This window comes from Bombina bombina, chromosome 4 (genome assembly GCF_027579735.1).
Source record: "Bombina bombina isolate aBomBom1 chromosome 4, aBomBom1.pri, whole genome shotgun sequence".
NCBI classification, from domain to species: domain Eukaryota; kingdom Metazoa; phylum Chordata; class Amphibia; order Anura; family Bombinatoridae; genus Bombina; species Bombina bombina.
Window position 1 is genome coordinate 1,040,013,350 of NC_069502.1, and position 24,250 is coordinate 1,040,037,599.

At 35.7% G+C, this 24,250-nt stretch overlaps 1 protein-coding gene across 1 annotated transcript in view; it reads right to left on the bottom strand.

Annotated features, from left to right (window-relative positions):
- The window catches only part of PLCB4 (phospholipase C beta 4), a 788,735-nt gene that overhangs the window by 646,842 nt on the left and 117,643 nt on the right, over window positions 1-24,250 (bottom strand). The window contains 1 exon segment of the mRNA XM_053712158.1: window positions 17,381-17,439. The gene's annotated coding sequence lies outside the window, so the exon portion shown is untranslated.

Genomic DNA, 24,250 nt, shown 5'->3' on the forward strand with positions numbered 1-24,250 from the left:
GTTTCAGTTTGGAAACCATCTCCAATCTGGAATAAATCCAAGCCAGCCAGAAAGGCAAAGCCTGCTTCTAAGTCCACATGAAGGTGCGGCCCTCATTCCAGCTCAGCTGGTAGGGGGCAGGTTACGTTTTTTCAAAGAAATTTGGATCAATTCTGTTCACAATCTTTGGATTCAGAACATTGTTTCAGAAGGGTACAGAATTGGTTTCAAGATGAGACCTCCTGCAAAGAGATTTTTTCTTTCCCGTGTCCCAGTAAATCCAGTAAAAGCTCAAGCATTTCTGAATTGTGTTTCAGATCTAGAGTTGACTGGAGTAATTATGCCAGTTCCAGTTCAGGAACAGGGGATGGGGTTTTATTCAAATCTCTTCATTGTACCAAAGAAGGAGAATTCCTTCAGACCAGTTCTGGATCTAAAAATATTGAATCGTTATGTAAGGATACCAACGTTCAAGATGGTAACTGTAAGGACTATCTTGCCTTTTGTTCAGCAAGGGAATTATATGTCCACAATAGATTTACAGGATGCATATCTGCATATTCCGATTCATCCGGATCATTATTGGTTCCTGAGATTCTCTTTTCTGGACAAGCATTACCAGTTTGTGGCTCTGCCGTTTGGCCTTGCTACAGCTCCAAGAATTTTTACAAAGGTTCTCGGTGCCCTTCTGTCTGTAATCAGAGAACAGGGTATTGTGGTATTTCCTTATTTGGACGATATCTTGGTACTTGCTCAGTCTTTACATTTAGCAGAATTTCATACGAATCAACTTGTGTTGTTTCTTCAAGATCATGGTTGGAGGATCAATTTACCAAAAAGTTCATTGATTCCTCAGACAAGGGTAACCTTTCTGGGTTTCCAAATAGATTCAGTGTCCATGACTCTGTCTTTAACAGACAAGAGGCGTCTAAAACTGATGGCAGCTTGTCGAAACCTTCAGTCACAATCATTCCCTTCGGTAGCCTTATGCATGGAAATTCTAGGTCTTATGACTGCTGCATCGGACGCGATCCCCTTTGCTCGTTTTCACATGCGACCTCTTCAGCTTTGTATGCTGAATCAATGGTGCAAGGATTACACAAAGATATCTCAATTAATATCTTTAAAACCGATTGTTTGACACTCTCTAACGTGGTGGACAGATCACCATCGTTTAATTCAGGGGGCTTCTTTTGTGCTTCCGACCTGGACTGTAATTTCAACAGATGCAAGTCTCACAGGTTGGGGAGCTGTGTGGGGATCTCTGACGGCACAAGGAGTTTGGGAATCTCAGGAGGTGAGATTACCGATCAATATTTTGGAACTCCGTGCAATTTTCAGAGCTCTTCAGTTTTGGCCTCTTCTGAAGAGAGAATCGTTCATTTGTTTTCAGACAGACAATGTCACAACTGTGGCATACATCAATCATCAAGGAGGAACTCACAGTCCTCTGGCTATGAAAGAAGTATCTCGAATTTTGGTTTGGGCGGAATCCAGCTCCTGTCTAATCTCTGCGGTTCATATCCCAGGTGTAGACAATTGGGAAGCGGATTATCTCAGTCGCCAAACGTTGCATCCGGGCGAATGGTCTCTTCACCCAGAGGTATTTCTTCAGATCGTTCAAATGTGGGAACTTCCAGAAATAGATTTGATGGCGTCCCATCTAAACAAGAAACTTCCCAGGTATCTGTCCAGATCCCGGGATCCTCAGGCGGAGGCAGTGGATGCATTATCACTTCCTTGGAAGTATCATAATGCCTATATCTTTCCGCCTCTAGTTCTTCTTCCAAGAGTAATCTCCAAGATTCTGAAGGAATGCTCATTTGTTCTGCTGGTAGCTCCGGCATGGCCTCACAGGTTTTGGTATGCGGATCTTGTCCGGATGGCCTCTTGCCAACCGTGGACTCTTCCGTTAAGACCAGACCTTCTGTCACAAGGTCCTTTTTTCCATCAGGATCTGAAATCCTTAAATTTAAAGGTATGGAGATTGAACGCTTGATTCTTCGTCAAAGAGGTTTCTCTGACGCTGTGATTAATACTATGTTACAGGCTCGTAAATCTGTATCTAGAGAGATATATTATAGAGTCTGGAAGACTTATATTTCTTGGTGTATTTCTCATCATTTTTCTTGGCATTCTTTTAGAATTCCGAGAATTTTACAGTTTCTTCAGGATGGTTTAGATAAAGGTTTGTCCGCAAGTTCCTTGAAAGGACAAATCTCTGCTCTTTCTGTTCTTTTTCACAGAAAGATTGCTATTCTTCCTGATATTCATTGTTTTGTACAAGCTTTGGTTCGTATAAAACCTGTCATTAAGTCAATTTCTCCTCCTTGGAGTTTGAATTTGGTTCTGGGGGCTCTTCAAGCTCCTCCGTTTGAACCTATGCATTCATTGGACATTAAATTACTTTCTTGGAAAGTTTTGTTCCTTTTGGCCATCTCTTCTGCCAGAAGAGTTTCTGAATTATCTGCTCTTTCTTGTGAGTCTCCTTTTCTGATTTTTCATGAGGATAAGGCGGTGTTGCGAACTTCTTTTGAATTTTTACCTAAAGTTGTGAATTCCAACAACATTAGTAGAGAAATTGTGGTTCCTTCATTATGTCCTAATCCTAAGAATTCTAAGGAGAAATCGTTGCATTCTTTGGATATTGTTAGAGCTTTGAAATATTATGTTGAAGCTACTAAATCTTTCAGAAAGACTTCTAGTCTATTTGTTATCTTTTCCGGTTCTAGAAAAGGCCAGAAAGCTTCTGCCATTTCTTTGGCATCTTGGTTGAAATCTTTAATTCATCTTGCCTATGTTGAGTCGGGTAAAACTCCGCCTCAGAGAATTACAGCTCATTCTACTAGGTCAGTTTCTACTTCCTGGGCGTTTAGGAATGAAGTTTCGGTTGATCAGATTTGCAAAGCAGCAACTTGGTCCTCTTTGCATACTTTTACTAAATTCTACCATTTTGATGTATTTTCTTCTTCTGAAGCAGTTTTTGATAGAAAAGTACTTCAGGCAGCGGTTTCAGTTTGAATCTTCTGCTTATGTTTTTCGTTAAACTTTATTTTGGGTGTGGATTATTTTCAGCAGGAATTGGCTGTCTTTATTTTATCCCTCCCTCTCTAGTGACTCTTGTGTGGAAAGATCCACATCTTGGGTAATCATTATCCCATACGTCACTAGCTCATGGACTCTTGCTAATTACATGAAAGAAAACATAATTTATGTAAGAACTTACCTGATAAATTCATTTCTTTCATATTAGCAAGAGTCCATGAGGCCCACCCTTTTTTTGTGGTGGTTATGATTTTGTATAAAGCACAATTATTCCAATTCCTTATTTTATATGCTTTTCGCACTTTTTTATCACCCCACTTCTTGGCTATTCGTTAAACTGAATTGTGGGTGTGGTGAGGGGTGTATTTATAGGCATTTTGAGGTTTGGGAAACTTTGCCCCTCCTGGTAGGAATGTATATCCCATACGTCACTAGCTCATGGACTCTTGCTAATATGAAAGAAATTAATTTATCAGGTAAGTTCTTACATAAATTATGTTTTTTGTTAAAAATAGTAAAAATCAGAAAAATATTAAATCCAGCTTAGCACTCAAAGGGTTAAACAAAAAAAAACAAGAACAACATTTCTACTGCCTTAGTGTAAGCTATTTTGCTTAACAGCATAATTAAAAAGACATGAAACTCACTTTTTTTCTTTCATGATTCAGAAGGAGCATGCACTGTTAACTAACTTTCCGTTGTATTTCTATTATTTAATAGACTGGTAAACATGCTATATGGATTGTGCATGGAGCATACCTAAACCCAAACAGATGTACCAAGTGGCTACTGAAGTTTTTTTTTATAGCCAACTAAAGTGTTTTGCATGCTGGGGCCGTATTGCCAGATACTACTATAGATTTCCATTTTCCTTTAACATGAGGAATTACTTTAAGGGACATGATGCAACCCACGTTTTTTCTTTCATGTTAGAGATAGATCATGCAATTTTAAATAACTTTTCCAATGTATTTTTATTATCTAATCTGTTTCATTCTCTTTGTATCCTTTGTTGAATAGAATACCTAGGTAGGTTCAGAAGCTGCTGAATGTTGGCTGCACATATATGTCTCATGTCCTTACCTTTCAGCTAGCTCTCAGTAGTGCACTGCTGCTCCTTCAACAAACAATACCAAAAGAATGAAGCAAGTTAGATCATAGAAGTAAATTGGATAGTTGTTTAAAATCATATGATCTATCTGAATCATGAAAGAAAAATTTTGGGTTCCATGTCCCTTTAAGCACCTAACAAATAACTGTATACATTACAAAACTGGCATAAAACATCGTTCCATCTGGAGCAAAAACTAAATTTGAAGAGCTAAGTTAGCTGAACGAATCTCATTTCCATCATCTACAAACATTTTTTTAATGTCTGATTCTAACTGTTTTACCCTAAAAAGGAAAACCACCAATCACTGTCAGAGCATTTTGGAAAGTTGGCAGAGTCTGCATACTTGGATTGAACTCTGATGTTATATTATAATGTTTCTTTCACAATTTTCCCCGCTTACGGCAGAATGGCATATGTAAAAAGATGTAGTTGAACTTGCAGTTTGAGCAGTCATGCATTAGAGCTTGATACAGCTTTTTTTTCCATTTTAAAAAGGTCAAATATTTGTCTGTCAAAATGAGAAGAAGACGGTGAATTGAACCAGGACACTGTTGATTTTTTATTTTCACATGATGATGATGCCCTGATGCATGTTAAAAATATTTTTTTATTAACTCAAGCATATTCTAAACAGACTATTTCATTACACGCACATTGGTCTATTTCTGTTGTAAAGCTATGAAGACTATCCTTTCCAAACTACACCTGACATACAGAAAGAGATTAAAAATATTAAAGAGGCAGTTAACCAAAAAAATCTCCCCTTTAACTTGTTCCCAATGATCCATTGTACCTCCCGGAGTGTATTCAATTGTTTACAAGTAGCTCATTTGCCTTTATTTCGGTATTTCAAACAGCTGAATTAGCCTGTGGTATCCCCACCTATACTGAAAGTTTCTATACTGAAGTCCAAGCTATTGACAGACAATGTAAACACAGCCAGCAGAAGAAATTACACTCTTGGTGGGGGTAGAAGCGATAACTTATAAAATTATAGTTTTCTATTGTTCTCGCTAAGTATTGAGCTTTGGTTTACAAACAGATATAAGATAAGGAAGTCTGTATGTGTACACAAAGTGATAACATAATGAAATCTCATTTTACCTGCAAGATCAACCCATTTCAAAAGGCTGTGGTTTCAAAACACAAAAACAGCAATTTCATATACACAAATAAAGCTGAAAATGCAATTTCTCATACATTTTATACTCTGCAGCTGGTATAACAAGTCATTGGAAATACATTAAGGTAAAAACAATTGTACAATATACTGTCCCTTTAAAGGGGCGGTTACTGGTGACCTATACAAATGCGTGCAATAAAACATGCTATAGTTTATATTCTGGTTATAACACATTGAGGGACCTCACAATACAGACAAGACTGATCGTTAGATCAGAGAGTTTTAAATCATTGGGCCCATAGCCTAACTCCCTCTCTGAGCCGCAATACATTGAAGTTCCTGAGCAGGGCAAATCTGGTGATTGATTGGCAGATACGTGAGTATGCCACTCCTAATTGGATCACCGGTTGTGCACTTCTTAGGAGCTGTGATACAATAATAATAATAATAAAAATATTAAAGTATAAGAGGGTTTTTTTGTAGATAAATAATTTAATAGGTTTTTCCAAAGGATTGTGATGGACCCCACAGTTAGAAAGGGACAATAAAAATAAAAGTTACATGCTCTAACAAATTACAGCTTTGAATTTCGGCAGTAGAATGCCCCTTTAACTATGGTGGTGTTCTATGCAGTACTTGCAAGAACTGTGTTATGCGATACATTGGGCTTTGTAGTGCATGACGTAGGTATATCTCATTGAGATAATGCATGCAATTTTAAACAACTTTCCAATTTACTTCCATTATTGAATTTATGTTATTCTATATGGCAGCAGTGTTTGCAACATTGTATAACATTATTACAAAATATGTTGCAAACATTGCTGCCAAAGAGTGCTAAAGACACATGCACAATCCTGAAGTCCTATGAGCCCACCTAGGATTGCTCTTCAATAAAAAATACCAAGAGAACAAAGTACAGTTGATCATAGAAGTAAATTGGAAAGTTGTTATTTAAAATCGCATGCTCTATCTGTACCATGAACTTTTAATTTTGAATTTACTGTTCCTTTAAAAAAACAGTAAATGCAGGCAAAATAATTACAAAAGTACACTTTAATTTTGCTTCACTGTGCATAACAAAACATTTTGGGCTAGATTACAAGTGAAGCACTAATTTAACCCACACCCATAAAAGGGAACATTTGCTCATTAAAGGGACATTCCAGCCCAAATTAAAATGCACATGGATGTATTTCAGTTTTTAATAGAAACATTTATGTAATATACGTGTATTAGCAAAAATGTTTCTAATAAAAGCTATAGCTGTTTAAAATGTGTATTTAAGTATGCTCCGTGGCACCAGCATTTTAAACACAGCACTTGCTCAGAGAGTCTAAATTGCTTTTATAATCTGGTAATGACTCAATCTGTTAATGGCTCACATGATATAAGCCCCACTGGTGTTCTGAGCAGTTGCAGTATTTAAAATGCTGTTTCACTGAGAATATATATATAATAATATATAATAATTTGCGATTTATATAGCGCTTTTCTCCCTGTGAGACTCAAAGCACTTTACAAATATACCAACATAAGACATAAAAGTTAGGAGTTTCTGAAGGTCAGATAAGCGGACTGAATGCCTATTGGAAGAGGTGGGTCTCTAGCTTTTTTTTAAAAGTCTGTAAGTCTGTCTCTGATTGCGCATGGTAAAGAGTTCCAGAAAGTAGGGGCAGCGTGGCAGAATGCTCTGGAGCCTGAGTTTGTCCTTATTCTTGGCACTGAGAGGAGAGATGTGAATATCTAGCTAAGCTTCACGTGCACTTTCAGAGAAAAATGCTAACACTAAAACAGTAATAACTTTTACTAGAGGCATTTTTGCCAATACATGTATATTACAAATATGTTTCTATTCAAAGATGTAATTAATCTATGGGCATTTAAATTTTGACTGGAATGTCCCTTTAACCTCTGCACTGGTTAATTAAAAAAAGTCCCCCAATTACCTCTAAAAAAGTGTACAGTTCCCTTCATAAAATAAAAATAATCGCATCTTTATTTTTTAATTAAAAAAACTGCACAAAACAGTTATAAGGGGTTAAAGTGAGGGGATGTGGGGTGTTAGAAAAAAACAGCACTGAAAAGTGCCTTTACATAGCGGTCTCTGGGGACTGAGTTTAAAATGTAAATATATATGTATATACACATATAAACACATAAATATATATGTATATACACATATAAACACATAAATATATATGTATATACACATATAAACACATAAATATATATGTATATACATATATAAACACATAAATATATATGTATATACACATATAAACACAAATATATATGTATATACAAATATAAACACATAAATATATATGTATATACACATATAAACACATAAATATATATGTATATACACATATAAACACAAATATATATGTATATACAAATATAAACACATAAATATATATGTATATACACATATAAACACATAAATATATATGTATATACACATATAAACACATAAATATATATGTATATACACATATAAACACATAAATATATATGTATATACACATATAAACAAATAAATATATATGAATATACACATATAAACACATAAATATATATGTATATACACATATAAACACATAAATATATATGTATATACACATATAAACACATAAATATATATGTATATATTCATATACATATATATTTTAAATTTGATACCCAACACTGTGCGACTTACCCCCTGCACTGTGCTAGGTTCTCTGCTGTGTCTCACGGCATGAGAACAAGGCTCCCATTGGAGCCTATGGAAGCGTGCCTGCGTGAGCTTGATAATCCAGCATACGCAAAAATGTTGTGCTCCACTTGTAATCTAGGCCTTTATGGGTAATAACATTTTGAGTTTACTGTCCCTTTAATATGACTTTATCTATGTACCTGCAATGGGTTTACTGGGAATTCTGACAAATGACATTTACACATACTTGATGCTCTTCTCAAAATGTCATGCTCCTGTTGTTCAACTCCTGTCCTGAAGGACCTATATGTGACCATGACAAAGCCTGTAAGCAGCAGGGTTTTCAAGGCACAGATCTGTATTTAGCAGATAGCTGTAAATATCCCAGCTACAATGCTTCTACATGGCTGGGCTGAGAGCTTTGGAACATGACTTATTTGGGACCACTACCAAGGTGGATTTACATGCACAATATGTCTGCTATTCTGTTATTTCATTTTTATAATAAACTGTTACTCTTAGACATGGTTTACGGCATCTGTCTTTGCTTTTGTTTACATATCAACATGATACAGTCATTTGCAAAGGGACCATTTCACGCACATAAGCAGATTTCCACTCCTTCTGGAATCTATGGCACATGAACTGCATTTCAATTAACAAACCTCATTAAGGTCTAGATTACTAGTGGAGAGCAATTTGGCGCTCCCTCTCAAGCGTTAACTTTGCAAGATGAAGGCTTTTTTCGCATGTCGGGTTGTGCTCATATAACAAGTTGAAAGTAAAAAGTTTGTGCGTGAGCGAAACCCGGCCTGCTCCGTAACAAATTATAGTAACCGCGCTAACTTCTTCTCCCCATAGGAGTCAATGAAGAGAGTGCAAACTGAAAAAAAACTTAACACATATACTTCTGCGATAACCCGACAGGAGTTATGAAAATGTCACATTCCAATGTTCTTCACATACTGAGTAATGTAAATTGTATTGTAAATACATATTTCTATTTATATCTATATATGCCTATACCTATACAGGTGGCCCTCGGTTTACGCCGGTTGAATTTGCGCTGTTTCAGAATAACAACCTTTTTTTCAATCATGTGCAGTAATTAAAATAGCCAGTAGGTGTCCGCTTGTTTTGCAGCAAAGTTATGCAACTTAACAGGTCTGAAATTGATCTGTCTACACAGAACAGACATTAGCTATCGAGCAGCCACTTCCCTATTATCTTCCTGTCCAGCTGCTTGAGGCGAAGGTGCCTAACTGCCTATTAATCACTGCAAATTGAAATGCATAGAATAGGTGCAGACCCAATATTATCTAACATGCTAACAATGCAGAGAACTGATTGCAGAAAAATGCAAGTAAAAAACGTTTTTGTTCATTAAACTTAGTTTGATGATGATACAGTCTGTTGTGTGATTATTGTATTAGGTGCTGTTAGCAAATATGCTGTTTAGCACTACAGTCTTCATTTCAAAGCTTTAAAAATAATGTATTAGGTGTTACTTATGACAATTTTGAGAGGGGCCTGGAACCTAACTCCCTCACTTCCCATTGACTTACATTATAAACTGGGTTTCAATTTACAACCATTCCTTCAGGAACCTAACCCCAGCGTAAACTGAGGGCTACCTGTATATCTTTTACTATAGAAATATAGGTAACGATATGTATCTTACATGAACAGTATCAGATATATATATATATATATATATATATATATATATATATATAAATATATTTAATAAAAAAAAGTACATTATTTTCTATGTGAAGAACATAGGAATGTAAAATATGCATAACACGCTTTGGGGTTCACAACTTAGGACTTATGTGGTCGGGTTAGCGCACATGAAGTATTGCTATCTTCAATGTGCGTTATTGAAATATTAAATATTAAAAAAAAAAAAAAATTATACATATTGTAAATAAATTCTAAACAATCCAAAAAATATATATATTTTTACAGTATATATAATATTTTTTTTAAATATTTTATATTTAATATTTCAATAAGGCGGATTGAAGATAACAATTCTTCATGTGCACTAACTGATGCGCATCATGCATATTTTACATTTCTATATTCTTCACATAGAACATAATGTACATTTTATTATTAAATATACAGTATGATGCAAAAGTCTTAGGCAATCATTAGATTTGTTGTTTTAGCAAAGTTTTAATGACTATCCATATTTATTTTTCGTTCTCTTTATACAGAAAATACAGGAAATATGTAGCCAAAATATAAAAAAAACTAAATATTTAGGATAAAATGGCTTCTTCAGGCAAAAGTCAGTATTTAGTGTGATCTCCCTTGGCACTAAGCACATCTTTAACTCTTTTGGGGAGACTGTCCTGAAGTAATATTCTGGTATATTATACCAGGCTTCTTTCAGCACTTTCTAGAGTTCTTCTATATATTTAGGTTATCTTTTGTTCCTTTCTCTGTCCAGGTGATCCCATATTGGTTCTATAATATTCAGGTCTGGACTTTGTGGAGGCCAATTCATGACTGTCAGTGTTTTATCAGCTGTTTTTCACTGAATTAGCAGTGTGCTAGGGACCGTTATTATGCTGAAAAATAAAACCATTCCCAATCAGGCGCTTTCCAGAAGGAATGGCATGATGAATTAAAACCTGTCTGCACTTTTCAGCATTCATAATCCTATCAATTCGGACAATATCTCCAACACCACTGGCAGAAATGCAGCCCCAAACCAAAACATACCCTCCACCATGTTTCACTGAAGGCCCAAGCACTCATTCTTCTCTCTACAACTCTTCTTTTTACATATTGTCGACGATTGGACCCACAAATTTTAAACTTGGATTTGTCACTCTATAAAACTCTTTTACACTGATCTTCATTGCAATCTTTGAGAGTTTTAGCATATCTTAGCCTTTTTACCCTGTTCTCCTTACATTTATGCTTACCTGATAAATATATTTCTTTCCGGATATGGCAAGCCCACGGCTTAAGTAATTACTGTTGGGAATATCCCTCCTGGCCAGCAGGAGGAGGCAAAGAGCACCACAGTTAAACTGCTAAGTATCACTCCCTTACCCACAACCCCCAGTCATTCGAATGAAGGGAAATGGAGAAAAAGGAGTAACACAAGGTGTAAAGGTGCCTGAGGTTATAGTCAAAAGAACTGTCTTAAAATAAAGGGTGGGGCCATGAACTCACCATATCCGGAAAGAAAGAAATTTATCAGGTAAGCATAAATGTTGTTTTCTTTCCTAAAATATGGTGAGTCCACGGCTTGAGTAATTACTGTTGGGAACCAATACCCAAGCTAGAGGACACAGATAAATAGGGAGGGACAAGACAGGCAGTCCTAAACAGAAGGCACCACTGCTTGAAGAACCTTTCTCCCAAAAGAAGCCTCAGCCGAAGTAGAGAAGACCAAGTTGCAGCCTTGCAAATTTGTTTCACAGAAGCTTCATTTTTGAAAGCCCAAGAAGAGGAAGCAGCTCTTGTGGAATGAGCTGTAATTCTCTCAGGAGGCTGCTTTCCAGCAGTCTCATAAGCCAAACGGATTATACTTCGTAACCAAAAAGAGAGTAGTAGCAGTAGCTTTCTGACCTTTACATTTCCCAGAGAAACAGACAAAGAGGGCAGAGGACTGGCGAAATTCCTTAGTCGCTTGTAAGTAGCATTTAAGAGCATGTACAACATCCAAATTGTGTAACAAACGTTCATTGGAAGAAGAAGCATTAGGACACAGAGAGGGAACAATAATTTCCCGATTGATATTTCTCTTAGAAACAACCTTAGGAAGGAAACCTAACTTAGTACGAAGAACTGCCTTATCGGCATGAAAAATAAGATAAGGGGAATCACACTGCAGAGCTGAGAGTTCCGAGACTATTCGAGCAGAAGAGATTGCAACAAGAAACAAAACCTTCCAAGATAACAACTTAATGTCTATGGAATGCAAGGGCTCAAACTGAGCCAGCTGTAAAACTTTAAGAACAAGGTTAAGGCTCCAAGGAGGAACAACAGATTTAAAAGACCAGTCAACACAGTAGATTTGCATAATCAACAATTGCAAGATAACAAGTAAATGCAATAGCACTTAGTCTGAACTTCAAATGAGTAGTAGATTTTTTCTGACAATTTTAAAAGTTATGTCTTTTCCACTCCTCCTGTACCATGTGACAGCTATCAGCCAATCACAAATGCATACACGTACCATGTGACAGCCATCAGCCACTCACAAATGCATACACACTTATTCTTGCACATGCTCAGTAGGAGCTGGTGACTTAAAAATTTTAAATATAAAAATACTTTGCACATTTAGTTAATGGAAGTAAATTGGAAAGTTGTTTAAAATGCCATGCTCTATCTGAATAATGAAAGTTTAATTTTGATTGAGTGTCCCTTTAAAGACAGGCCTGATTTTGACCAAGGCCTGACAAAAAGATTGCGCTACCAATTAAGACCGGATCACACAGAAATGGAGAAAAACTACTTTTTCCTCAGAAACATTATGAAGTAAAGCCGGTAGTGACTGCAACTGCCGAGCTCAAATTACTGCTGCGACACAGAGAGGCACTACTTCCTGGTACACTGAGTACCAGAAAGAACCGTTTTTTCAAACCTGACAGTTTAAAATGTTGCATCACTTTATTTTAAAGCAAAGGAGAAATTAATAAGCTGCTGAAATAGAAAATCCAGCCTTACTTTCAGTTTAAACTTGTTATGTTTTATCAAGTAAATATGTGTCAGAAAATAAAGCCTAATAGAACCATTTTACCCTTTCTTTTTAAAAGAGTTTACATGTTAGTCTCACACATGCTACAGTGCCTGCTTTATTCCCCAGTGTAACCCATACAACAGAATTATCTATGTCCCAATAAAAAAGCAGTGTTTTAACTGGAAGAAAAAGCACTTACCTGCTCTGCTGTCCGGCATGTAGACAGTTACAAGGTATGAGAGGACACAGTTCCTCACAGAGACATTTGAAAAAGAAAGTACATAGTAGCCAACTCTGGCTTTCTAAACTAGGGCAACAATTGTTAGGAAAACGCAGTAAGGACCTCTTTACAAGTTCCTAACTGCTTTATAGCCACCACTACCGGACTGGTAGTCCGGTAGAAGGAATGACGTGGAATACGGCTATACCCCAAAACTTGTTTGTAGATTAAATCAAAATTTTTCTTCAGACACCTAAACTTCACCTCCTCCATGCACCAAAGGCTAAGAGAATGACTGGGGGTTGTGGGTAAGGGAGTGATACTTAGCAGTTTAACTGTGGTGCTCTTTGCCTCCTCCCGCTGGCCAGGAGTGATATTTCCAACAGTAATTACTCAAGCCGTGGACTGACCATATCTTAGGAAAGAAAAAGTGGTTTCTTGGCTGCTACCCTTCCATAAAGACCATTCCTGATCAAGCTTCTTCAGCCTGTAGAAAGGTCAACTTCACATCCCGATGAAGCTGCCAGATGCTGAGCCAGGTCCTTGCTGAACTTCTTCTGGTCTCTTAAAGAAGAAACTCTGAGAAACTTCTCATCAGATTTTGAAAGTTTTCTTGGCCTTTCAGTCCTTTTTTTGTCCTTGACCTCTCCTCATTCTTCAAATTTCTTTATAACAGCTTGAATACCACTTGAGTATCCAGTTTGTTTGCCTATTTCCATTTGAGAGTGGCCTTGCTGATGCAAAAGTATGATTTTATGTAGATCAAATTCTCTGATCTTTGGCATTTTGAATAGTTGGTCTTATTAGCAAGCTTCTAATGAATTAAACTCATATAACATGTGTATGTAATGCTCAAGCATGTCTTGCACAAAGCTGGTGTAATAGACCTTTTTCACAGCAATTGCATTAATTTGTGTTCTGTTCCATTTAGGTTTACGAGAGCTAGGTTCCTGCTATTGTTCAAGTTTAAGGGGTGGTCACACTAAATACTTGCAACTTTAGCCTATGGAAGCTGTTTTATTCTGATTGTTTTCTTTTTTTTAATACTGCATACACATATCCTGTATTTTCTGGTTGTATTCTAATAAAGAGAGAAATAATTATATATGGTTATTATACCATTGCTAAAACAACAAATGTAATGGTGTCCTACGACTTTTGCACAGTACTGTATATTTCTATATATATCTGATACTGTTAATGCTAAATACATATCTATACCTATATTTCTATAGGTATAGTTATACAGGTATAGGTATATATAGATATATAATAATATGTATTTACAATAAATAGATATAACTGAAGAACATTGGAATTTGAAATATGTACAGTACATATACAGTAAAATACATAAAAACATATGTACACACACACACATATATATATATATATATACATGTTTAGTCATATGTATGTATGTCTCTATATGTTAAAGCCCTTTCCCTGCCTTTTTTGTCTAACACTTGAGACCTCACATCTTTGAGCCCTTATAACTTTTTAATGCAATTTTTTAACTTATTTTTTTATCAGACAGTGTTAATATGAGTGTAACTCTACTGAAAAGCACTGTAATAAATATGGCCAGCAGGGCACAAAATCGGGTTGACACAGTCAACAGACACAGAAAAGAGAATTAGCTCAGCAGATAATGGCCAGCAGACACAGCACGCAGTAATGCCAACAGGACACAATGCGAGGTCAACATGCAAGTAGAAGGTAATGGCAGCATACACAGTAGTTTGTAATAGTCAGAAGGGTACAAAAACAGTACAGCAAGTGATCTCCAGCAGACAGGCTGGCAAATAATGGCCAGCAGCACACAACAGGTCAACAAGGCAATCAAAGGTAATTACCAGCAGGCAAATTAACAAAGATACATAAACAGGAAAGGTCATAGGAGCAAAGCCTACTATAAAGGCAGCAGACAGAACAATGATGCATTAAAGAGACGCTTGCATTGATTTTATATAACAATGTTTCAAATAAATGCTGTGACTCTGTCAAGCAGCACCCTAACATGGGGCAAGAGACATGGCAGTATCTGCTGGAGGATTTTGAGGCTGCTTCCCAGACACTATGGGCCTGACTATCAAAAACTCTCCAGAGTGCAGAGAGATCACACAAAAATGTTTGGGGTCTTTTTTAGAGCATTCTATTGTAATTCTGTATCTCTCCTTCATTTCCAGTACCCTGCATTGCTAGATAAACAACTCTCAAGTTAAAATATTGTTTGAGGGAGAGGTTTTAATCATCGGGTACTATGACAGCATATTAATTCCCTCACATGATTAGACAGATGTGAAGTATTTCCGGACTAAACAACTATATAAGTCATAGGGAGCAGGAGTAGCTAATACCTGAACATGTTTTATGGATAGTTTTTCTAAACACAGCACATACACCTTACTCATAATAGTGGCAAACATACGTGATTCCTGAAAACTATCATCATTTTTCATATCAAACATCTAACAAAATGCATCCTGATGATTAGTGAATGTGCTGCATAGAGCAGTGTTTCTCAACCATGTTCTCAAGTACCCCCAACAAGCTAGGTTTTCATTATAGCTGAACCAGTGCACAGGTGAAGTATTCAGCTGATGATCAGTAACCATGGTTACTAACCTGCTCTCAGCCATCTGCTGATTATTTCACCTATGTACTAGTTCAGCTATAATGAAAACCTGGACTGATGGCGGTATTTGAGGACCGTGGTTGAAAAACACTTGCATAGAGTGAGATATTAGAGAACCACCTAAAAAAATATTGTTAGGTTGAGTAATGCACTTTAGAAATTTTTCGCTAATTTGTACAAAAATTGAGTTTAAAATATTTGTATACTAAAATTAACTTTTTTACATATAAAATGTATGCTATCTCAAGTTTATATGTCATTTTATACTTCAATTGTCGGTTTAATAAAAGTGACTTCAGTAAGAATGAAACAGAAATCTTATATTACAGTCACTATTTAAAAAACAAATGAATAGTAAAGATAAAAATGACAACGCCCCAATAAAATAATCAAGTTTCAAGAATTACAATTAAAATTTGATTTTATTTTTAAATAAATCATAATCCACCAACACTATAAACAACAATACCTGCAATAAAATAGCAGTGCATATTTAAAAAAAAATACATATAATTTCCAAAATCACTGTATACATATATTTTAAACAAATTATACTGCATAATCATATATTCATACAATTCCAACAACAGATATTTTTGTTTCTTTGTTTTTTCCTGATGTTTTATCTAGAATAATATTTTCATACACAAGAAACCTCTCTATAAAACAACACTAATGAACTACACTTCTGTCTGATACTTTCAAACTATATATATATGTATGTATGTTTTTTAAAATGTTGCTGTCTAGAATATTTTCATACACAATAAACCAAAAAAGAAAAAAAAAAACCCCACTAATAAACTATACTTCTGTCTGATACTTTCAAACGTAAATATAAAGTTAATAAAAATGTCATTAAAGGGACATGAAACCCATTTTTTCTTTCATGATTCAGATAGAACATGCCATTTTAAATAACTCCAATTTATTTCTATTATCTAATTTGTTTTGTATGCTTTGTTGAAAAGTATACCTAGGTTGTTTTGTATGCTTTGTTGAAAAGTATACCTAGGTTGTTTTGGATGCTTTGTTGAAAAGTATACCTAGGTAGGATTAGAAGCTGTTGATTGGTGGCAGCACATATATGCCTATTGTCATTGGCTATCAGATAGCTCCCAGCAGTCACTGCTGCTCCTTTAACAAACGATACCAAGAGAATGAAGCAAATTAGATAATAGAAGTTTAATAGAAAGTTGTTTAAAATTGTATGCTCTGTCTGAAACATGAAAAAAATTGCGTTTCATGTCCCTTTAAAGTATATGGAGATTTTTTGCAAATAAATAATTTCTTATGTTTTTTTCTAAAGGATTGTTATCGACCACATAACTTCTTATTTCATAGCAATTCCCTTCCTTTTGTGAACTTTATAAATGGTTAATCACTAGTATTCAAGGAAAATAGATATTGTGAAAATCAGCACTTACATTTTGAAACTTAGAGACTTTCCAGCTAAAATATAAATGCACATAGATGAATTACATATCTGAATAGAAACATATTTACAATATACATGTATTGGCAACAATGCTGCTAGTAAAAGTTATCACTGTATTAGTGTTAGCATTTTGGCTGCACATGCACATGAAGCATAACTAGATGTGCATACTTAAATACACGTTTGAAACAGCTATAGCTTTTATTAGAAGCATTTTTGCTAATACATGTAAATTAAAAAAATGCTTCTATTCAAAACTGAAATGTATTAATGTGGATTCCAATTTTGGCTGGAATGTCCCTTTAAATTAAAAAGTCTTAGCATGGAAACTCAGATCTTAAACTATGGTTGCACGGTGCTCTATCTTGTGCAGACATAAATCATTGCGTGGCAACCAAACTGCGTACTTACCTTGACTAGAAGAGCAGACAACGTTCTGTATTATTCATAGTAGAAAACCCATCTCATCCCTGGAAAGAAAAAAAAAAGATTTTTTTATAATAAAGCTGACAAACTGATAACTATCAAACAAAGAGAATAGCAGGACAAATGTGTCACATCTGATTAAACGAATGGAACAAGGCTCATGGCCATGTGTATCTAAATCTGCAAGTCCAAAGAAGCCTGATTGCTTTTTATTCCTGGAAAATGAAACAAAAAGATCACAGCCAGCTAAAGTAAGTCTTGTTTCTGCTCATTTCAAGAGTAATGCTACAGATATATTAAATAAATGGTATATGTAAATCAAACATTTTAAAAACATCCATCCATATTCTAATAAACAATAGGCTTAATAATTTATATACACATGGGTTTATGTAACATACATATTGTACAGTTTTCACAATGTACATTTAATAATAAAAAAAAATTAACTTAAAGGGACAGTCAAGTCAAAATTAAACTTTCATGATTTAGATAGGGCATGTAATTCTAAACAACTTTCCAGTTTACTTTTATCATTAAATTTGCTTTGTTTTCTTGGTATTCTTTGTTGAAAGCTAAACTTAGGTAGGCTCATATGCTAATTGCTTAGCCCTTGAAGGCTGCCTCTTATCTCAGTGCATGTTCACAGATTTTTCATAGTTAGATACTGCTAGTTCATGTGTGTCATATATGTAACAATGTTGCTCACTCCCGTGGAGTCAGCACTGATTGGCTAAAATGCATGTCCATCAAAAGAACTGAGATAAGAGGGCATTCTGCATAGGTTTAGATACAAGGTAATCACAGAGGTAAAAAGTGTATTAATATAACAGTGTTGGTTATGCACAAAACTCTCTAAGCAGGCATGGCATTTGAATACTTTTACATGGTCCCTTAGAGCATTCATAGTATTTCAACACCATGGGGCCGATTTATCATTGCACAAGCATTTCTAGTGAAATGCTTGTGCAATGATGCCCCCTGCACATTCACAGCCAATCCGATTGGACTGATTGCTGTCCGCCACCTCAGGTGGCAGACAAGTTAAGGAGCAGCGGTCTTCTTAACTTACATTTCCGATGAGCTGGAAAGTACAGGGGTAGATAGTAGCATCCGCTGCTTGTTAAATCTACTCCCATGTCTGATCAGAGAGCTTCTGGTGGAGTGCATTGCATCTGTGAATATTTCAATATGTGCTACTCTAGGAGAAGACGTAGTATTAAAATACTGGTGCACGGGCTCTCACAGCATTTATATACAGGGAGTGCAGAATTATTAGGCAAGTTGTATTTTTGAGGATTAATTTTATTATTGAACAACAACCATGTTCTCAATGAACCCAAAAAACTCATTAATATAAAAGCTGAATAGTTTTGGAAGTAGTTTTTAGTTTGTTTTTAGTTTTAGCTATTTTAGGGGGATATCTGTGTGTGCAGGTGACTATTACTGTGCATAATTATTAGGCAACTTAACAAAAAACAAATATATACCCATTTCAATTATTTATTTTTACCAGTGAAACCAATATAACATCTCAACATTCACAAATATACATTTCTGACATTCAAAAACAAAACAAAAACAAATCAGTGACCAATATAGCCACCTTTCTTTGCAAGGACACTCAAAAGCCTGCCATCCATGGATTCTGTCAGTGTTTTGATCTGTTCACCATCAACATTGCGTGCAGCAGCAACCACAGCCTCCCAGACACTGTTTAGAGAGGTGTACTGTTTTCCCTCCTTGTAAATCTCACATTTGATGATGGACCACAGGTTCTCAATGGGGTTCAGATCAAGTGAACAAGGAGGCCATGTCATTAGATTTTCTTCTTTTATACCCTTTCTTGCCAGCCACGCTGTGGAGTACTTGGACGCGTGTGATCGAGCATTGTCCTGCATGAAAATCATGTTTTTCTTGAAGGATGCAGACTTCTTCCTGTACCACTGCTTGAAGAAGGTGTCTTCCAGAAACTGGCAGTAGGACTTGGAGTTGAGCTTGACTCCATCCTCAACCCGAAAAGGCCCCACAAGCTCATCTTTGATGATACCAGCCCAAACCAGTACTCCACCTCCACCTTGCTGGCGTCTGAGTCGGACTGGAGCTCTCTGCCCTTTACCAATCCAGCCACGGGCCCATCCATCTGGCCCATCAAGACTCACTCTCATTTCATCAGTCCATAAAACCTTAGAAAAATCAGTCTTGAGATATTTCTTGGCCCAGTCTTGACGTTTCAGCTTGTGTGTCTTGTTCAGTGGTGGTCGTCTTTCAGCCTTTCTTACCTTGGCCATGTCTCTGAGTATTGCACACCTTGTGCTTTTGGGCACTCCAGTGATGTTGCAGCTCTGAAATATGGCCAAACTGGTGGCAAGTGGCATCTTGGCAGCTGCACGCTTGACTTTTCTCAGTTCATGGGCAGTTATTTTGCGCCTTGGTTTTTCCACAAGCTTCTTGCAACCCTGTTGACTATTTTGAATGAAACGCTTGATTGTTCGATGATCACGCTTCAGAAGCTTTGCAATTTTAAGAGTGCTGCATCCCTTTGCAAGATATCTCACTATTTTTGACTTTTCTGAGCCTGTCAAGTCCTTCTTTTGACCCATTTTGCCAAAGGAAAGGAAGTTGCCTAATAATTATGCACACCTGATATAGGGTGTTGATGTCATTAGACCACACCCCTTCTCATTACAGAGATGCACATCACCTAATATGCTTAATTGGTAGTAGGCTTTCAAGCCTATACAGCTTGGAGTAAGACAACATGCATAAAGAGGATGATGTGGTCAAAATACTCATTTGCCTAATAATTCTGCACTCCCTGTATATCCCACTGAAAATAACTTTTACTATAAACAGTTTTGCTAATAGAAGTACATTACAAAAATGCTTCTATTTAAAACTGAAATACACATTTAAACTTTGACATTTCTATCCCTTTAAATGGAAAGATTTTATTATAATAATGTGAGTTTCAGCCACTAGATTTATAATCAACGAACAATGACCTTGAACCATGTTATGTTCCCTGGTTGAGAGAAATTAGATGAGAAGTCACAGGTGAAACCTTAAATATTGTTTAGATTTTAGTACCTCAGAATGGTTTTACCATTTAGACAACCACATATGTAACACATATACCACACAAATATCATGGATTGCCCAAACTAAAACTGGACCAGTTTGGGTCGCCATTATAATGAAACAGACCAAGATTTAAAACTAAGATTGAAAACAAAGTATATTTCATGAATCAAGAATATAAACTATTATAGATTATATGCTGGTCATCATGGTAACTTCATGATGCTGCTAATCTCAGTATGTCAGGCCTCAACAAACCCGGGGAGCCACTGGTGCCATAAAATTAGATACGAAAATAACAGGGGAAGCAAACAGTTGCCTATTGTTGATTTAAAATATGTGCACCTACAGACTAAAACAATTCCACAATGATTGGTCAAAATGTGTCCACGGTACATGTCCACATATGCTCCTGTTGTGTCCTCTACCAACTTACATTCTGATATGAGCATCACTGTGACGAGAGCTTGGGATCTGCTGAGGGGAGTCTGCCAGATGACTGAGAATCCGGCCTGCTTTTTATAGTGCTCTATTACATGTGAGTTCCCACTTTGGATTTTGAAGTTTAAGGTGTGCACTTTGGATGTTAAATGCTAAACCATGAGGTGCCTTCTATGTTTTTTCAGGCTTAAAATTAGGTCATGGCATTCTTTTTTTAGAGCTTGTTCTTTGGCAAATTGTCATCCTGCCCAATGTGCCTGGAGGGATATGGCTGCACCTGACTGCCAAGGCCTAAAGAAGGCAAGAGCGATCATCTGGGGTTGCCATGTTCCTCATTAAGATGAGGATTGCCTGGTATTTTGGGGCTGTAATGACCTGTAAAGGTGGGGCCAGACTGATATACAGGAAAATTCACCTCTATGAAAGCACAATTTATCTAAAAGGTGCTGTTTCTGGGTGCCAATTGGGATAACAAGGTATTGAGCTATTGTTTGTTACTGGTTGAGTGCTTGTACTTGCTGGTAATATGTAAAATATGATCCTTGGAGGTCTCCCTAAAGGCCATGGGGGAAACCAGAAGTAGACTCCCTTCTGAATGTGAGTAGAGGGATATGGCTTCTACTTGTTGTTAATATATATATATATAATATATATATATATATATATATATATATATATATATATATATATATATATATATATATATATATATACATATATATATATATATATATATATATATATAATTTGCAAGCTGGGTGGCAATATGAAGTAGATGGGTGGGGGCACTGTGATACTTTTAAATATCATAACATTTTTTGATATTTGTAGATATTACTTAAAGGGACACTACTATAAAATATGTTTCCACAGAATGTGTTTTTTCTCATTGAAACCATCCCTTGTGGTTTTCCAGGTAATGTCCATAACAATGGGCTGAGCCTGCAAGTAAAGCAAACCTTTCTAATGTTATCTATATTGGGTACATATATGCTAATTATGGCTTGTGGGTTAAATGAGCACAAGCAAATATTTCAGATTAATCAGTTATATTGTCTCCTGTTTACATAACTTTTCTAGAGTGAAAACATTTGTTACTTATATTTTCAGTATAGGTGGGGATGCAACAGGCAAAATCTATTTAAATAAACAAAGATAAAGTAGCAGTTTAAAAAAAATTAAATACACTTCAGCAAGTAAAATGGAACATCAAAGAGGAGAACATTTTAGAGTACAATTTCCCTTTAAGCTATGCAAAAAAATTGCATATTTTGTAACATAAACTGAATTAATTACAATTTGTGCAGCAAACATTGAAAAAAATAATAATGTGGGTGGTCAGTAAAGTCACTGTGCGTATATACAGTACATATTTGTCTAAAAATATACAATAAAATAATTATATATATATTTATTTTATGACCATCAGCTTAACAGAGCCTTGGCTGACAGCTTCACATCACTAAAAGCATTGTATTTTTCAAGTTGTGGGTAATTTTAATAAGCATCTAAAACATTTTGATTGACAGATAATGATACTATTAAATCCTTGTCTGTTAACAATGCAGATGGACGTAAAGGAATATAGCAATGCACACAGAAAATGCTCTAATATGTGTAAGCCTTTTAATATTGTTCTATTACTTGTCTATTACTTTGTTTTTAACCTCTGCAAATCAGCTCCAGAGCAGCAATGCAGTATTGAAAGCTAGCTATAAACATCTGATGAACCAATAAAAAGGGACAAATGTGTGTAGCCACCAGCTAGCTCACAGTAGTGAAAGATATGTAAATATTCTATTTCAACAAAAGATACCACGAGAACAAAGAAATCTTGCAAACAGAAGCAAATTTAAAAATGCCTTGAAATGACATGCTCTTCTGTCCCTATAAGTTTTCTCTCGTGAAAAACCATGAAGATTATTATAAAACACATAAAGGTCAGGTCTGATTTTGTTGAGGATAGTGAAGGCATGGTAGTTAGAAATAAAATTGGTTAGGTATAATAAATAGCAAAAGAAAAATTACAGCTTCAGTTATAACTAAATCACTTCATTTTCATTATATTAGCCTTCAGAAGCAGATAGCTGACATTTAGCAGTACACTTATTCCAAAAACATTAACAATATCAGGAGGAAAACAATTCCAAAATTTCTTAAACTCTACTGCAGTAATGTTATCTTGGCAAGGTAAGATTTCCCACTGTGTGCACTAAATCCCTTCTCTCTAGTTTTTAATAGCATAACTCTAAGTCTATTTCCATAATTACAATAGACAAGACTTCATTAAAACAAGCTTTAAAGAGATTTTACTGCATATACAAAGGCCCAAATGATATCCCTTAGCTTAAAAATGTCTTAAACCAAATACGGTCATAATAAAAGCGAGAAGTTTAATTCTCTGATATGATCATATTATATTTAGTTTTAATAATTGCACTTTATTTATTTTATAAGGATAATATCACAGATTATGAAAGTTGGAGAGTATAGGATTTAGGTTATGAAACAGTTGGTGGTTATTCTATCATGAAAACTGCCTGTGATTTCAAGTGCAGTTTCACTTCTAAACAGCTGTAGCATGATCATGTCACTATTTGTCCATGAATGTTGTGCATGAGCATTTACATAGCCCTGTTTTTAATGTTTACAACTGGAAACAAATACAAGATAAGCTACAATAAATACAAACAAACAGGGTATTCTGTAGTTATTTAGGGTCTGATGTTCAAACAATCATTAGATTGGACAGAAATAATCTGTCCTCTGAGCAAAAGGTTATAAAAAAAAGTGAACTGACCCTCTATGTCCACACGAGTAGCGATGTCCCTTACGTAGTATAGTATAGAACCTTCTGTCTTTTCAACAATCCCACCACATCACCTGTGAATGCAGATCTCAGTAGTGTGGAGGGGTCAGGTTTCCAAAACATTTTTACACAACATATACTGTGCATCCAGTAAATATAAAAAATGCTTTCTGTTTAGTAACAGTTTAAATAAGAGCTTGACAAACCCAGGAGCCAGGTAATTTTACTACTGGCTCCTAACTTTTTGAGTGATTCTCCAAATATCTATATACAAATACTAGTGTCTGGCTCCAAAATATTCTTACTGGCTCCTAAATTTTGAACAGATTTGTTGACCACTGGTTTAAACTTTTGGTACGTTCTTTAATTTTATGAGCAATATCCCAAAGAAGCCAGCATCCGAACATTTCTTGTTTTACAATCGGACTGTATCAAACGTGCTATATATTAATAACACATTTGTTATGGTGCAGCCAGCAATATTAGAAGTAAACCTGTTCAGTAGAGTGTAAACTTTGATATAT